Source organism: Orcinus orca, chromosome 5 (assembly GCF_937001465.1).
Source record: "Orcinus orca chromosome 5, mOrcOrc1.1, whole genome shotgun sequence".
In the NCBI taxonomy this organism is placed as follows: domain Eukaryota; kingdom Metazoa; phylum Chordata; class Mammalia; order Artiodactyla; family Delphinidae; genus Orcinus; species Orcinus orca.
Window position 1 is genome coordinate 142,825,278 of NC_064563.1, and position 14,680 is coordinate 142,839,957.

A 14,680-nucleotide genomic window follows, 5' to 3' on the forward strand; every position below is an offset into this window, starting at 1 on the left:
CCGTGACCCGGCCAACCCCATTCCACACTGCCCCCTAACTCAACCCCTGCAGCCCCAAGGTTTCCTTTCTGTTCCTCAAATAACACTCACTCCTGCATTAGACCTTTGGCCCCAGTGGTTCCCTCTGAGATGAATCTGCCCCCCAACAGCTGCCCCTTGGCCTGTGGTAGAGTGTAGACCTTCCCCATCTCCAGTCCGTCGGACTTTGAGGTCTTCTTCCTACAGAAGCTGAGTGCTGTGGGCACAACCGTGTCCCCCAAAGTCATATGTGGAAGTCCTGACCCCGAGAACCTCAGAATGTGACTTTGCTGGGGAATAATACCCTTACAGATGTAGTCAGTTAAGGTGGAGTCATTAAGGTGGGTCTTAATCCAATATGACAAGCAGCCTTATGAAGAGGGAACTTTGGACACAGGGACGGGAACACAAGGGACAACGTGAAGTGAAGCTGAAGGTAGAGAAGGTGTGATGCCAGCAAACCCCTGGAAGCTGGGCGGGGGGTGGGGGGGCGGTGAGCCGGGAACACATCCTCCCTCACAGCCCTCAGGAGGACCCAAGCCCACTGACACCTTGGTCTCAGACGTCCAGCCCCTGGAATCGTGAGACACCACCTATCTATTGTTCAAGCCACCCAGTGTGGTGCTTCCTCACAACAGCCCTAGGAGCGCTGCAGTGGGAAGCCAACCACCACCTTTCCCACCCCCCAGGGCTGGGATTCCGCACTTCCAGGAGATGGGGAGGGGTTGGGGGGGGGTACTGGAGCTGTCCTGCAGCACGGGGATGGCAGCACGGGGACCGGAGGCGGAGTCCTGCCCAGCCACCAAGGCTTCCAGACCCAGCTTTGTGGGCCTCCAGGGGCACTTCCAGGAGCTTCCCGATCCCTGGATCCAGCCTCTGACAACTTCCTGAGCCAGCTCCCCTCACCGGCTGCTGGGTCCCCACTTTCCTGATAGCGGCCGTAGGTGCAGCTGCTGGCAGGCCATCTGGGTGGCCCAGGGCCTTCAAAGGGTTCTGAAAGCAGCTTAACATGACCAGAATGGCTGCCTTTCTGAAGCTGAACCAACCCATAGCCTCCACTTAGACTCAAGTGCCCCTCTCCTTAAAGGCTCAACCTCCCTGCTCAGGCTGCTTTTTGGTTGCCCTCACTGGCGTCTAAGTAGTCGTGCTACGTGTCTATTGTTTGAATGGTGGAAACACGGACCTTGCCTGTCTCACTGTCCCCTGTCCCCTCGTCTAGCACAGGGCTTGGCTCACTGGGGTGCTCCCTGGGTATTTAGGGAAGAAACGGGTGAGGGTTGCAGAAGATGCCATCCCTGAAGGCATCTCTTTTGCAGAGGATTATTTTGAGCTGATTATTTTTGAGAAACTACAGATAGAGGAAAAGCTCTGAAAACAGAGTAGAGGTTATCCTTGTGCAAGGAAAATTTACATGTATAAAGGAAATCTCCATTTACAAGGGTGCCTCTCTCTTTACCTGGAAGAGAAGGCTGATTCACTTTGCTGTATGCCTGAAACTAACACAATATTGTAAATCAACTATACTGCAATAGAAATTTAAATAAATAAATGAATAAATCCATTCATGAAATATTGGGAGAAGCTATATATAGTATTGATAATAATAAAAGTTATCAGCTTAGGGGCTTCCCTGGTGGCGCAGTGGTTGAGAGTCCGCCTGCCGATGCAGGGGACACGGGTTCGTGCCCCGGTCCGGGAAGATCACACATGCTGCGGAGCGGCTGGGCCCGTGAGCCATGGCCACTGAGCCTGCGCATCGGGAGCCTGTGCTCTGCAATGGGAGAGGCCACAACAGTGAGAGGCCCATGTAACCGCAAAAAAAAAAAAACAGGAGGTCAATAAAATTTAAACTGCTTAACAACTAAAAAAAAAAAAAAAAAAAGGCACTGCAAGAAGCTAAAAATAGAATTGTCATATGATCCAGCAATCTCACTCCTGGGTGTATATCTGGACAAAACTAGAATTCAAAAGCATGCACGCACCCCTATGTTCATAGCAGCACGATTTACAATAGCCAAGACACCCTAAATGGAAACAACTTAAATGTCCATCAACAGATGAATGGATAAAGAAGGTATGGTGTATATACAAAATGGAATACTACTCACCCATAAAAAAGAACAAAATAATAACATTTGCAGCAACATGGATGGACCTAGAGATGAACGTACTAAGTGAAGTAAGTCAGAAAGAGAAAGACAAATACCATATGATATCACTTATATGTGGAATCTAAAATAGGACACAAATGGACCTATCTATAAAACATAAAAAGACTCACAGACATAGAGAACAGACTTGTGGTTGCCAAGGGAGAGGGGATGGGAGAGGGAAGGACTGGGAGTGTGGGATTAGCAGATGCAAACGATTATATAGAGAATAGATCAACAACAAGGTCCTACTGTGTATCACAGGGAACTATATTCAATATCCTATGATAAATCATAATGGAAAAGAATATGAAAAAGAATGTGTATATATGTTTAACTGAATCACTTCATTGTACAGCAGAAATTAACACAACATTGTAAATCAACTATACTTCATAAAATAAATTTAAAAAAACAGAAGACACTGCAGCTGCTATCTTTTCTCCTCTGTTTTAAAATGTCATGTTTTGCTACTTCAAATAAGAAACTAACAGTTCCAGAACAGTGAGAGAGTTTCCTTCTCTTGAAAAAGTTGTAGGAATAACTGAGGTCCTTTAAGAATCTGTGGGTCAAGGGTAGAAACTTGACATCTCGACATCCAGGTTACTGAAATCCTGACTGTGGTCATATCTGACACATTCACACACCCCTCACTTTGTCTAACTCCTCGTAGGAGCCCTACCCCTCTGACAAATGAGAAGCTTCACTTGGAATGTTATGTTTTTATTAAAAACTCAACTGGGGCTTTCTAAGGGATGATCTTACCCTAAACCAGGCTGAGCAAACTATGGCCCATCTGTTTTTGTAAAGAAAGTTTTATTGGAACACAGCCACGTCCATTTGTTGACACATCGTCTATGGCTGTTTTCCAAAGATGAGCAGCTGGGACAAAGACTCGATGGCCACAAAGCTTAAAATATTTACTCTCTGGCCCTTTAGAAAATGTTTGTGGACTCCTGCTCTCAACACACCTCACTGGCCAAAGGGCCTCTGGCCTCTGGTTTCTGGGAGTGGTGGAGGCCAGCTGTGCTCGCTGGCATCCCATCCCCTCACCTTGCTGGGGAGCTGGGAGCCCGCCTTTCCCAGCCTGTGCAACCCGTTCTGGCCCATGAAATACAAATAGAAGTGATATGTGTCACCTCCAGGCTGGGGCAGTGACAAGCCCTGTGCAATTCTCCACTCTCTTCCTTCCCCTGTCATGGCAATCAGCAAACTTCCAGCGAGTGAGGCCAGGGACCCTGAGTGATAAGAGCAGAGTCCCCACTGTTGCTGACCTAAGATGGGCTTGCAATGAGCAAGAAATAAACTTTTACATATTATGCCACTGAAATTTGGGGGCTGTTTGTTGCAGCAGCATAAGCCTAGGTTGTCCTAACTATTACAGTGGTCTTTGGGGAAATAATTTATTTGCATTTTTCAATGACTAAAAGAGTGTGTTTGCCCCAAATCTCAAGTGGGCATTTATTTATGAACTGGCCCAGAGAACAGCTAAGCTCAACAGTCTGTTTTTCCAGCAAAGATAGCAAGTCATTAGTACCTCTAGGCAAATTAAAGACTCCCCAAGACTCTGGCCTCCCCTGCAGGCCAGATAAGAACACATAAATGGACACCGATTACTATGACTACAAGTTCTACTCCTAATAAAAACTGTGCGATGAGAACATTTTGAATATGCCAGGCACTGTGGCAACTGCTTCCCCAGCATTACCTTGTTTAATCTGCACAGGGCCCTACGAGGTAGGGATTCTCCTGGTCCCCATGTTATGGATGAAGAATCTGAGACTTAGAGAGGGAAGGTGACTTGTTGAAGGTCACCCACGGCTATCAAATGATAGGACTTGGATATAAACCCAGGCTACTTTCACAGAGTCAGAGAAAAAGCAGCAAATACAGGAAGTAAGGGACACTACCTCACATCGTGTCCTTGCAAAGGGGGGCAGGCTGAGAGACACAAAAATGGCCATCTGGGGGAAGCCTTTCCCCACCTGCGGGAGGGAAGTGGCCAGCTACCTGCAGTTGTCCAACCAAGAAGGCCCTGGGGACACGCACATCAGGCTCTGCTTTTCTTTCCATCGGCAAGCTCAATGCCACCCCCTTGAAAAAAATGAGAATATGAATGTAACACTATTTGATTTAGACTTGATTTTCTTAATCTTTTAAAAATGTGGCCAAAAGCCTCTTGCTCCTTTTTATTGATCTGAAACATGACATCTAAGTAGGAGTTTGTCAACTTGATGTGCAAACTTAACCTTTCCCTTCAACCAGATTATATCCCCAAGCGTCTCCTTGGGAGAAATTCTGGAACCTACACTGCTGCCCAGCCCGTCTGTGACCACACCTGAATCACGGCGCAGGTATGGGGGGCAGGGCAAGCCTGAAGGGTGCATCCTCCCAGTAACGAGCAATCCCTGGCTCCTCCTAATTTCTGGGTTAGAAATCTCCTCGCTGGCCTTTGACATCACGACCACCGCCTTTCCTATTGTAGACACTTGTTTTTCATATTTCAGTGATTTTTGTTCTGGTTTTGAGATTTTGGGGGGAAGTTTCACGACATTATTAAATAACCAGGAGGTCCTGTTACCTGACAGGTCCTCTATAGAAAATCATCACCCTGGGGAGAAGGAATAAAGGCAGCTAAGGCATCTTTCCTCGTGAACTGGAATCGCAGTACCTCCCCTACCCCAAAGTGACCAGACCAAGAATCGAAGGATGGTTCTTATTATACCTTATGGCACTGTAATCCAGACTCGGTCGTTTTGGGGATCATAGTTCCTCGCACTCTGGCTTGTGTTTTGTGATTATGAAAACATCTACTTGAGTCCTGGATGGGTCACGATGCCCTTAAGCCTCTAGGTCCCATGTCTTGAAGCCCCATGAAAGTTCGAATGTTCTGGTCCAGAGCAAAGAACATCGAGAGGCCAGACACATTGCACAGTATCTTACAATGCACAGGACAGCCCCCATGACAAAGAACAACCGGGCCCCGGATGTCAGCAGCACCGAGGCTGAGAACCCCCGGGCTAGCTTAGTGTGTTTAATAAAGAAATGAGAACCACAACTGATTCTGGAATTCTAAACTCTTAGGAGAGCCAAACGCCAGTTTCCACCCTGCTGGGCAATTACGCCTGGGCAAAGAGAGCTAGCAATCTCATAAAACTAGCCCTCTAATTGTTGTGGTTACCAGGCTCAGACCTCAGGCTGAGCAGGAGAAAAGGAGAGCAACACCCACAGAAGCCGGACAGGACACCTCCGCAAGGAGGAAGGAGAGAGGGTAGGGCAAGTGCAGCTGGGCTCAGCCCTACGGTTCCCGTTGGGTTTGCGGAGAATACAGTCTCCTGGGCCATCCATAAGGATGACGTCACGTTCAGGAGAAAACAAGTGAAGCTGGGCTGGTGATTTAAGTAGGCTCAGTCATCCACCAAAATCATAAGACGCGTGTTATTTTATTCCAGTGGAAACTCAGTGACGTGTGGCTATGTCACTATCCACAGTGACTGGGGAGGTCCAGTGACACGTGAGCGGTTGTACAACCCCCAGAGACAGCCCCGGACAGCCCAAAGTCTACCTCCTGGACCACTGGCCAGTCCACACACCTACTTCAAAGCCAAGGGGGAGGAAGGATAGCGCAGACTCATCTGCTTCAAACCCTCTCTTTCCCGGGAGGCAAGGGGAAGCTCTCATCTGACCTAATATTGGGCATCTTCACAGAGTGGGCTTCCTATGGAGTCAGGCTTGACCTTGACTCACATAGAGGACTGAGCCTTGGAACAGCCTTTAACAAACAGGCCATGTGTCTAGACCTGGAGGTTCCTGGTTAGGGCCAGTGATGGATTTGGGTACCAAGGGGTCCATTTCATTTGAACCAAAGAGGTCGTGTCAATGTCAGAACCGTTCACTCTTAAATCACGCGTGCTAATGTCCTTCTATGTCTCTCTCGAAGGATCATCTGAATGGGAAATGGGATCAGAGCTTTGATCCTGGATTTTTTTGTCATTTATTCTCTCAGTTCCTATCAATGTTTTTGCCATCGTCTCTTCTCAGGTCCTATGAAACAGGAGCTGGATTGACCCAAGCCTGTTTTCAAATAGAAATGAAGAAACAACATTAAACGTTAAAGATTCTGTCTTACCCAAGGGCGTCCTTGCTTACCATGGAAACGGCACTAACAGCTCCTATACCTGTTTTGTGGACACAGAAACGGAAAACTGCTCTCTAGATAGGATCCTGCACTCTCTTTACCTGTAAACCCCATGGCAGCCCCACTCTTGAGACTCACACAGCGGGTACACCTCACAGGGCTGACATTAAGCACCCTTTGGAGACCATCCTTTGTGTCAGGGCCTGGGCCACAGAGAATCTCCATATACGCTGAGAAAATGAAATGAACGATGTTAGCTCCATACCTGGTACTGCTTACCTGGTGGGCGTTCACCTTACAAAGGGGGGGCGTGGCAAAGAGGTGAGGGTATCCATTAGAGCTGGATTGCTGGGATTAAACCCCAGCTCCACCCCTTAGAACCACGTGATCTTGTGCCTCAGCCTCCACTTTTGTTGAAAAGGGATAATAACCGAGCCTGCTCCTGGGGTCAGTGTGGGGATTTGCTGGGTCAGCAGGTGTGAAAGGCTCAGCCTGGGGCTGGCCCAGGGGAGCCTCAGAAACAGCAGCTGTTGCCGTTCGTCTTCATGACGGCCCTGCAAGCAGGTATTTGGGGGCCTCATTATAGCATGAGAACCAGAGGCTCAGACAATGTATGTGACTCGCTCAAGGTCACACAGCTAGTAAGTGGCAAATGGGTGCAACCCCCAAACCAAACACACTTCCCCAAACTCAGCCAGTGAGGGGGTCAGCATTGGGGGTGGCCAGCTGGGAGGAGGGGCTCCCCTTGCTTTTGGCAGCTGTACAAAAGGTGTGTTTTGGTTGTGACTCTAATTTGCTTTTCATGGAAATCTAATTTTTTGAGTCTAAGGGAGATGATGTGATACCAGGCAGTGCCTTTGCTTTTTTTAGGGGGCGGGGCAAAAGCCTAAAGCGTCAGGGTGCAGCACTGCCTTGCAGTGGGTAAACAAGAGTATTTGTGGGCTTGACTTGAAAAGCTCTCAGAGGAAGGGTTAGGACTCAGTTAAATTCCCCATTGAAATGCTGGGGTAGCAGATTTATTAGAGAGCACGGTGGGGAGAGACCCCAGTGGCTGCTGATGGCTTCGCTTCCTTATATCTGACGGTGTCACTGCATCTGAATCTGCCCTCATAGACAAGTGGCCAACTGAGTGCAATCCCGCCCACCCCATGGTCGGGGGTGGGGCTGACATCAGGAGAGGGGGTAGGAGTCTGGGAAGGCAAAACCAACACCCCCTCCAAGGGTAGAGGACAGGCCCTCCAAGGGCAGAGGACTGGCCCTCCAAGGGCAGAGGACTGGTCCTCCAAGGGTAGAGGACTGGCCCTCCTCTGGACCCAAGACTCATCACCCTCTCCTCCCGCTGAACCTGCTCATCTCCCCATGGCAACCAGACTACACCCCTTTATGCCCCTGTCCCCATCTTCCTAAGATTGCCTTTACTGGTGGGCAGTTCTCATCAGGGCTAAGAGAGTAAGTGATGTGTTCTCTCAGCCTGGAGACAAATGTTGAATGATTGAAAAAAGGAAGGAAGGAAGGAAGGATGACCTGGTCTGACATCTTTCTGCTCAAACAATAAAAAGACGTTGCTTTCATCAGGCTGCTGTCACCAAGCCCACTTTCCTGCCCTCAACTCCAGGAAGCCAGACTTCAGCTGAATCCTGACCTCACGCAAAGGCCAAGACAGCAGACCGTTTTTATGTTGTTGCTGTCCTTGCCAACCTGATCACTGGGGTCGCTGAACAGGGAGAATCAGTGGTTTAGAACAGCCCATACCTGGCCTGTCTCAGGCGGCCTGTGAGGACAGAGCAGGAGTGTCCTGCTGGGAACAGTGAGCCTCGCCCTTCCTGCCTGAGGTGTGTGCACACACACCTGCACTCAGGTTCCCCACAACCTGGCCCCAAGCTAAGCTCCATTCCTTTTACTTGGTGCACTGGAAGCCTTAGCGTCTTAATCATGGCTGTTTTAAATTCCAGCTCTGATGATTCCATCAGAGTGGAATCATCTGCCGTATCTAAGTCAAGATCTGATGCTTGTTCTGTCTCTTCAAACTCCTTTTTGTCTTTTAGTGTGTCTTGTAATTTTTTATTGAAAGCCAGACATCTTGCGCCGGGTAAAAGGACCCAACACTCATTTCAGGGAGGTTTCTGCTCATGCATTTCTGCTCCCAGGTTCTCTGTATCTGGTTGTTGATTTTCAGTTTGTTAAGTGTTTTTCTTGTGTGTGGGTGAGAGGGATGACTCCCAAGCTCCCTACATGCTGGACAAGAAACTGGAAGTCTAACCAGCGCTTTCACTGCCAACACAGCTTCTGAAATCTGTTATGGCACTGCCTCTGAGCCTTGGATGAAGCTGTGAACTCCACCTGGGTGTCCTGTCCCGTTCCCTTCCCTCCATTTCTCCATTTCCAACATCCTTGAGGTCTGGCTGAAGGCTTGTTCCTGTAGCAAAGTCTTCCCTGACTCCCCAGCTGCAACTTTCAACAGCACTGCTCCACCTCACTCTGGACACAGCAGATGCTCTGCTTCAGGTAGTAATGCTGCTCACCAGGACTGTCTCTCTTATGAGCCTGAAAGCTCCTGGAGCACAGAGAGTCCTTCTGCCCCCAAGAGTGGATGCTTGATAGATATTGATCAGACAAATCAACGTGACTTTAAATTCCCATCCTATAGCCAACCCATGTCATAGGCATCTCCAAAAAAGTACTATCTTAAGTTTACCAGAATAGACCACCTCACACTGGTCAGTATGGCCATCACGAAAAAAGTCTACAAATAACACATGCTGGAGAGGGCGTGGAGAAAAGGAACCCTCCTGCACTGTTGGTGGGGATGTAAACGGGTGCACCCACTGTGGAGAACAGTATGAAGGGTCCTCAGAAAACTAAAAATAGAGTTGCCATAGGATCCTGCAATCCCACTCCTGGGAATATATCCAGAAAAAACTCTAATTCAAAAAGATGCATGCACCCCTATATTCATAGCAGCACGATTTACAATAGCCAAGACATGGAAACAACCTAAATGTCCATCAACAGATGAATGGACACAGAAGATGTGGTATATATATATATATATATATATATATATATATATATACAGTGGAATACTACTCAGCCATAAAAAAGAATGAAATAATGCCATTTGCAGCAACATGGATGGACCTAGAGATTATCAAACTAAACAAAGTAAGTCATAAAGAGAAAGACAAATACCATATGATGTCACTTATATGTGGAATCTAAAATTTGACACAAATGAACTTATCTACAAAACAGACTCCCAGACATAGAGAACAGACTTGGGGGAGGGATGGGTTGGGAGTTTGGGGTTGGCAGATGCAAGCTATTATATATAGGCTGGATAAGCAACGAGGTCCATCCATATAGCACAGGGAACTATATTCAATATCCTGTAATAAATCATAGTGGAAAAGAAAAAAGTAATAAAAATAAAAAATTTAGGCTACCAGGGTAACTTTTAGGGAAGCGGCTGTCTCTGTTTAGCCAAACATCTCGATCCAGCTGCTTGGGGTAGAAATTGAGAACCTAAGGACATGGGTTACTGTAAAAGAAGGAGGTAAATTGCAGCACTGGGGGTTATCTGAGGAATTTGGGAAGGAGAAAGAGCCAGGAAGGGCTTTTTCAAGGAAGGGGAGATGGTGAAGGAGCCCAAAATCACAAGGAGGAGGTGAGTTGCAGCTGAGCAAATGGCCCTGAGCAAAGGGGGACTGTTTTGGGCACAGATATAGTTCTTTCCAAAGTCATTGGTGTTGCTGGAGCATAAGTACTCCAGCTCCCCAAGCCACTGGCCAAATCACACAACGCTTTGCTGAGTTATTTGTAGCGGAAAGATCTGGAGCTCCGTGTCTGGCCACCCAGGGTGCACATCCACCACAGTGAGAAACGGGGATGGCAGAAGCAGCTGATGAGATGGTCCCTGAAGGGAAGCAACTCAGCTGAAGCAGAAGCTCGGAGAAATTGGACTTCCCACGACCTGCAGAATGGGTTTGATGCAGCCTAGAACTTCAGAGGCTGAGTGACCACAGTTGATATCTTCGGCACAGACCCCCAAACCAACAATGAACAGAGGCGCTCTGAGCAGTCGCCCTGCAGAGGGAACCCGAGGGTGTGGGCCCTGACCGTGAGTGAGGGTCAGGACTGACCTCGGGATAGAGCATGGAGGTAAATACCACCCACACCACAGAAAAGCCATGTAGAGGAAAGAGGCCTCTGCCGGTTTGCTTTATTCCACTGTATTTTGCAAAGCAGACACAGCAGTGACTTCATCTGACCCAGTGGAGAGGACCAGAAGGGATTTGCAGCTACGGTCTGTCAGCGAAAAGCAAGGCAGCCGCTCAAGTCGGTGGCAAAATACTCAAGCCACTGGGCTCATCAGCCAGCCTCTCCTGGTGTGGGTCTGGTCAGGGGACCCACGGTGACCTGCCATCCCTGAGAGGCAGAGCCTGGGCTCAGGGCTGACCCAAGGCTGGGTTCTGCCCTAGGATGGTTGGCCTGGATGTAAAGAGTCTCTCTCTCATCTCTATTATTTGTCCCTGGAGCCCAGGTTCTGAGAAGCCTGCACCCCCAGATTCCATCTGTAAATCTTGTAGCCAGACTCCCTCCAGTAATCGCATTGCCCAATGCAGGGAAGAAATGAAAGACAATCCCCAAACACATAGTGCACGTTAATTAATTGCCGGGAGACATCGCCAGAGATTGCACGGAAACTCTACAAAAGCCAAACGAATCCTAACCAAGAAAAACCCCTCGACCAGAGGCCAAGGTGCTGAAGTCAGTTGTAATACAACGTGAGTCATTTTTCTTGGGAAAACAAAGAGTCATATAACACAAGCTTTTAAAGAAAGTTACTGAATGTCCTCAAGCAGCTTCACCAACAGAGCTCGCTGGATTAAAATCCGTAACTGTACCTGCAGGTGTATATCAAGTTCAGACATCTGATTCCAGGTATCAGGCCCTGGCAAGGCTGGCAGGCTCAGTATTAGACATAACCATTCTGCTTAATGCTGTGTTCAAAGTCCATGCAATTCACTGCTGGGGTCGGATTTCATGTTTAGGTTGTCTGCCTTTCTTTGTTCTTAAGAAAACAACCAACCCATACCAGCGGGCCAAACATTTTAAGAATTGTGAAATCATAGAACGTCAACCCTGGGAGGCAGCTCGGAAATCCAGACACCAGTCCCTCTAGTTTTCAGACGAGGTAACTGGGAAAGCAAGTGGCCTCTTGGGCCAGAGGAGGAAAGAGTCTAAAGGAGAGACAGGATAACCCTCAGCAAAGAACCAAATTCCAGCGCTGACACGAAATGGTACCTCCAAATTTCACACCACCTGGATTGAACAATAATAACACCTACTACTTGTAGGACTTTTTCCAGTTCATAAAGAGATCTCAATTGGAATCTCTTCTGACGTGCAAAATATGCATCTAAATGCATGAATTATGAGTCCCATTTTACAGAGTAGAAAACTAAGACTTAGAGAAATTCAGGGATTTGCCCAAGATCTTAAGACTTGGGGCTTACGTTGAAGTTAATAGTATCTTTTACTAGTTTTGAGAGTTGAAGGGTCACTAGTATGAACCATGACTGCCCCAGGCAAAGCAGGGGACCAGGTCACCCCATCTATGACATCAGACCATGCCAGTCCCATTGGGCTACATTGCTCCCAATCCCACCATCCACTGCATTGGACCTTATATGTTCCAAAGGACGTTTACGGTTCTCTGGAGCTAAGTGACCCTGTGAGGTAGGCAGGGTAGGCGTGTGGGTCTTTCACACAAGAGGAAAGAAAGCATCCAGAATTGGGTTTTTCAAGGCCGTGTGGATGCTAAGTATTACGGCCCAGGTGCAAAGCCAGTGTCTCTCACTCCTGCTCTGGAATCCTCTTCCCCACATGTACTTCCTCCACCCGTGAAAGTGCGGAAGTAAAAGGATGTATTAACAGACTGGTAACATATGAAACCAAAACAGATCCTTAAGAAAGAGGGAGAAGCGGCTGGGGAGGGAAGAGACACCTCCCTGGAGTCAGGCCTCCAGGCAAATTCCTGGAAGGCCAGCCCGTGTGTGTGTGTGTGTGTGTGTGTGTGTGTGTGTGTGTGTGTGGTGTGGGCTCTGGGACAGCAGGCCCACCCACTGAACCTGGGGAGATTAGAAGGGTCCTAATTCCCCACAGACCATGAAGCCCACGGCTAACAGTCCCCTGAGAAGAAAGTGTCAGCCTGGTTATGGTGGCCCTGGGGCCAAATCACATCCTGGCTTGATGGAGGCCCTGAATCTGGCTACCCATAGGAGTAGCCTGGAAGAGGAGGCCCCTGGGATCTCGGAATCAGAGGCTGGTTTGAACCAGATCTCCAGGTGGTCCCAATGGGCAGCCAGGTGGAAACCAAGGGTTTGAACTAGATTCCACTGGTATTACAACATATGTAATAATAACTTCTGAAATCTTCCTTTTATTTCAAATGAGACAATAAACAGAAAACCATTGAATCCATTTAAAAATAAATAATTATTATTTTTACAAAGCAATTTTAGGCTATTTGGGTAAAGCATGGATTTGAACAGCAGAAGGACCCAAGTTGAGGTGCTGGCTCTGACCCTAACGAGCTGTGGGATCTCAGGTAAGTCATTCGATTTACCCCAACCCTGGTCATCCCAACTGGACAATGATGATGATGACGGTAATTATGGTGATGGTTATGATGATGGTGGTGATGGTGATGGTGGTGATGATGATAATGGTGATGGTGATGGTGATGGTGATGGTGATGATACTGATGGTGGTGATGGTGATGATGATGATATTGATGGTGGTGATGGTGATGATGATGATAATGGTGATGGTGATGATGATACTGATGGTGGTGATGGTGATGATGGTGATGATGATGGTGGTGATGATGATAATGATGATGATGATGATGATGGTTATGGTGATGGTGGTGATGATACTGATGGTGGTGATGATGATGGCCTGAGCACTGCAGAGCTATTGTAAGAGTCAATTATAACATGTATATAAATCACCTGGTGCATTGGGGGCATTTAAAAAATCGTAGCTTCGGTGCTTTGTGACCACCTAGAGGGGTGGGATAGGGAGGGTGGGAGGGAGGGAGACACAAGAGGGAAGAGATATGGGAACATATGTATATGTATAACTGATTCACTTTGTTATAAAGCAGAAACTAACACACCATTGTAAAGCAATTATACTCCAATCAAGACGTTAAAAAAAAAATTTAGGGGCTTCCCTGGTGGCGCAGTTGTTGAGAGTCCGCCTGCCAATGCAGGGGACACGGGTTCGTGCACCGGTCCGGGAAGATCCCACATGCCACGGAGCGGCTAGGCCCGTGAGCCATGGCCGCTGAGCCTGCGCGTCCGGAGCCTGTGCTCCGCAACGGGAGGGGCCACGACAGTGAGAGGCCCGCGTACCGCAAAAAAAAAATTTTTTAATAAATGAATAAATAAAACAAAAAGGTTACATCTTACCTTATAAAGTTTATCCAACAGGAATTAAAGACTGGTTAAGCAAATGCCAACAGCAAGGACCATTGTTGGGGATGGAGTTGGCTATTTGATATTGTTCTGTTCTGTGGGAAATAAAAATTGTCTTTGCTTTTGGATCTTTTGTAATCTTCTACTCATGATTTTTAGATTAAGTTAAAGCAAGAGTGGTCAGGCATTTGACCAGGGCGCAAGATCTGGGTGGGATCAGTAAGTAATTTAAAGGAACAGTGTCCTTTCATAACAAGTCTGTGTTTTCTGGGCTGCTGTAAAAATGGGCAGATTTTCTCCATTTTAGGCATTTATTTACAGCCTGCCTTTGTTTCTCATGCCATGTTCTCTTTCTATGCTTTTGCCTGGGGGTTGCTCTGTAAGATACTGTTTCTGAAGAGCTCTGTGACAGAGGATACGTCATACTAGACTCAGATGCAAACCTGGTTTTTCAAGAGAGTTAACGGGTTGATAATTATTGAAGCTGGGCAATGAGTATATAAAGGTTCATGATTCTAGTCTTTCTACATTTGTGATTTTTGAAATTTTTCATAATAAAATGTATAGAATATTAAAAAAATGTAGCTTTTAGAAATATTGTTTTGTTATTATTATCCTTGGTAATTTGGGCAGTTCACACTGTAAAGTGCGGGATTTTTACTTCTCTCACTGTGTCACCATATTCTCCACCCAGTTTAAGCCAACACACGTAACTATTTTGCCATGCACTCTGCATCCAGCCAGGCCGTCTGCAACAGCATTTTGCTGTCCTGCGTCCAAGGCAATCGAAAGAGGATGGGGTAGTCCTTCTACTGAGTGTTTTCCCAGGTCAGGTTCAGACCCAGACCTTCTGGGGGAGGTGAGGGAGTTCAGTGAAATCCCTTCCCATG